This window comes from Gadus macrocephalus, chromosome 10 (genome assembly GCF_031168955.1).
Source record: "Gadus macrocephalus chromosome 10, ASM3116895v1".
NCBI classification, from domain to species: Eukaryota; Metazoa; Chordata; class Actinopteri; order Gadiformes; family Gadidae; genus Gadus; species Gadus macrocephalus.
This window is the reverse complement of record NC_082391.1, coordinates 3,461,185-3,465,407: the sequence shown is the minus strand read 5'-3', so window position 1 is coordinate 3,465,407 and position 4,223 is coordinate 3,461,185.

Genomic DNA, 4,223 nt, shown 5'->3' with positions numbered 1-4,223 from the left:
AGTAAAGCACAGTAATCCTGTTATGATCCATAGAATGCTCATGCATCAGCAATAATGCTTTAGACTGCAAACAGCTGCGAAGTGGAACGGAGATTCAGTTACTTTATCCAACTAATTGCTGTCGCATCATCTCTCCATCTCTGTTGATCCATACGGGCCTGAGGGAAAACAGTGATTTACGAATATTGTATGGGTGCATGATGACCTTATAGATACTGTTGATGGATACATTTATGTGTGTGTGTGTGTGTGTGTGTCGGAGAGTCTGTGTGTGTATGTGTGGATAGGCTGATGACTTGTGGTATTCAAGAATATCTGAGCATCCCAGTCACAAAACAAAGAACTGTCTGGGAATATATTTAATTGATGTGTAAACGCCAACCAATTAATTTGTGAAGTTCTCTGAGTGTAGAAGCCTGAGCAGCAGATGTGAACGATGCCCTAATTGAAAAGACACCCATTACTATGACAATGTAAGCCAGCCAATCAGGAGCCAGTAAAGATGTTGTTGCTGCTAGACAAACTCTCTCTACCTTCCCGGGCTTTGCTGGGTTTGGAGCACACACACTCACACATGGCGTGTGGAGTGTGGCATACATGTGCCAAAAATTCACAGTTCACACTTTTAAAAAACAACAGCCCAACATCCAATGAGATTACCATATTCTGTCAAACTCATCGTGCCAACTTTACAGCTCCAACCAAAAAAATGAAATAAAAAATAACCTCACTTTGGATCTCTCTCTCTCTCTCGCTCTCGCTCTCGCTCTCTCTCTCTCTCTCTCTCTCTCTCTGCTCTCTCTCGCTCTCGTCTCTCTCTCTCTCTCTCTCGCTCTCTCTCTCTCTCTCTCTCCTCTCTCTCGCTCTCTCTCTCTCCTCTCTCGCTCCTCTCTCTCTCTCTCTCTCTCTCTCGCTCTCTCTCTCTCTCGCTCTCTCTCTCTCTCCTCGCTCTCTCTCCTCTCTCGCTCTCTCTCCTCTCTCTCTCTCCTCTCCTCTCGCACTCCTCTCTCTCTCTCTCTCTCTCTCTCTCTCTCTCTCCTCTCTCTCTCTCTTCTCTCTCTCCTCTCTCTCTCCTCTCTCTCTCTCTCTCTCTCTCTCTCTCTCTCTCTCTCTCTCTCATCCAGCTAACAATGTGACCTCCCGGCTCTGGTGGCCATAAGGTCCTCAGAGCCACAGGAGTGGTCGGCCGGCAGGGGACAGCGCCCCCCCCCTGCTAGCATGCATCTGTTCATCTGACACACCCGCAGAACTACGGGAGACTGTCTGTTGATAATGCAGTGTGGATGATTGGATCAGCTGCACTTGGATAACGTCTTTAAAACTTTTGTGCAGGATGACCTGTACCAAAGGAACGGCGGTCACTGACGCACAGCCAGATATTTCTGTATCCTAAACACAACGGAAAGAGCATCCTACAGAGTTTTGCATCTGTTCATGTTTAAGTTCAAGAATGACTTGGACTGTGTGAACATCGATCCAAGTATGACGTGTGTTAGTCTTGGCGCTTGCCTGCGCACACACTCACCCAGCAAAAAAAGATCTCATCTGGGCCCTGTCATTCCCTAACCTTGACCTAACAAGAGCCAATGAGAAAAGTCTCCGTGTCAGATGGGGTAGCTGAGGGTCCAAGGCCTGGCTCTGTGTGTTGAACGGTCAATAGTTGATCATATAAGTGTTTGGCAAACATTCATTTAACCTTCAATTTAACTTCACCCAAACCTGCACAATATGTTTATTTTTCATACTCCATAACCTTTTCTACGTACACAAAACCTTTGAGCAACAGCCCACTACAAGCTTGCGTTTATTAAGTTATCTATATTTTCGTGCTGTGTTTTGAAAAGTAAAACAATTATAGAAATGGATGTTAAAAGGATTGCAATCAGGCCTGTTCCAAGCAGATATCATCAATTTGGTGGACAGTTAAAAATGAAACGATCAGCAACATATTGTGTTCGGCATTGAGCAAATGTCCTTCTGGATTGATAAAGTGTCCATCATCCTATTGTTGTATTGGTAGGTAAATATGTACCACGTACTATGTACAGATAATATGTTTGCAGATATATAAATGTAATCTCTTTAATAGAGGTTATTTCATAACTATTGTTTGCAGAGATTGTTTATGTCACAATGCTTGTATTGAATCCTCTTAAATGTCCTCATCCTCTGTGGTTCCACAGAGACATCCAAAATGACTTGAGGGACAACTTGAGTTTAGAGCTTGATGTTACTTAGAGAGAACTCCTCTACTGTTTGTGCGTGCGTGTAAGTGTTCGTCTGCGTGAGTGTATATGTGTGCATGCATACGTGTGCGACCACGCCGCCGCAATATAAACATTGGATGCCAAAGATAGGAAGTGGAATCAACACGGCAGTGTGTACGTCTGGGTTTAGGGAGCGATGCCCTTTCGTGTCTGCAGGCATCTCAACTAAGTGAGTAATTAAGGTTCACGGCGGGGGGTAAGTTGGGCCAGGTGTCCACTGGGCTGCAGCATCACCTTCCACAGTGCAGCAGTTTCATCTCAGACAGGCTTAACCTTCTTTTGATGGATTTGACAGACACATGACTCAAGTAATCGCCTTAGGGCTAGCTTTTGTCCTCTTTCAGTAAACACTTCATACTTTCTGGTTTAATTCCCTGGAAAGTCATGTTCGGTATGACAGGATGGAAGAGAAGTTCAGGCTTTGTGGAAGCTTTGTGGAAGAAGTTCTTTCAAATTGAGACAGATCAGGTAGAATGTGGGACAGAAAGGAAAATCTTAATGGCGGAATGCTGTGCACCTAAAAGGCAAAAGAGATTCGGATTATTAATTTGCATGACATTGGTTAAGTAAGCATATATTTAAAAAATGTCCTACAAGGAAATTGAAAACATTTCACCTTTGTTTCTTTACTGCTGTCACTTTTAAAGGCCACATGTCAAAAGTAGGTAGATTAATTGATTCAGAAGCTTTCATCATAATACATTTAATCATTTCAATTAGACGTTTTAACCACCCTGTCTGGACTAGCATTATATGCAAAAAAAAAAACTGCCTTTTTGAAAATTAACAAACTATTACAACTATTATATTTGCATTGTGCTAGAGTCGCAGTCTAGACTGTGATTAGGAGGCATTTGCAGAGTGACCTGTTATTCCGCCAAGAACAGATGGCTGAGCAGAATCCACCAAACTCCTTTCTATACAACTTGGCATCAATGAGACCAAGGAGATTGCGCTGCTGACTGAGATATTGTCATAATAGAGATGTTGTCCTGCTGCAAACGTGCGCCTTCAAATCATTTTCAAGTTAACTTGGGCGTCACTTTATTCTGGTGTTATTATTGTAATGATAATATCATAATTAGGTCTTTGTGTTGCTGTCACATGAGAGGGGGTAACCATCTCTGAGTCAGCCCTTGAACAAAAGTTTCCAAGTAATACTATCAAGCCAATGCTAATTGGCGTTTCGTGTTCCCAAAGGGCAGGGAGTCGTTTGCAACTCAGCCACACACACACATCGGCGTTCTATGAAGGGCAATAACGGAAATTGGCACCCATTATAAGACATGGGTTTTTTAGGTTCACTTTGAAGCCATTGGCTGCAAATTCATGCTAGCGGCGGAATGTATAGGAATTCTGTCCAAATTGAACTGAAATACTGATAATGACCAAATGGGTTTTGACTTCACCCACCAACTTGAAATTACGTAAGACCGTTGCTCAGGGAAAATGTAAAGATATGTATGCAAATCCAGGTACTTTGCTCTTGGTTCTATATTGGCTTGGCTATTGGCTTCCATCAATTAAATCTTCTTGCGATGTGCCATCTTGTTCGTCTTTGTGCAAATCACAAGAAACAACAAATCAGTGAAATTGAATTAGGAGTAATCACACCAAACAAGTTCTGCACATTAAACAACCTTTTATAAGCAGAGTTAGTCCACCCAGAGGAATGACACTTATTGAAAGCAACAAGTTTTAAGTGGAATGGGTCTTTAAGCTCTCGCAGCACCTAAGCGAGAGCTTAATAGATAGCTCAGACAGTGGCTATGATTGTGTTGAAGCGTCGATGGGGTTGAAAGACTCCCACGCCATTATAGATCCACTTGTGCTTAGCGAGGATGCACTAGCTAGGGTAAAATGGAGTCTCACCGGTTGATTGCCTCTTCTTTATATTGATGGAGGCTTTGGTTTTAAAGTTCAATTGCTACTGGAGTAGACACAGATGTTTTTATT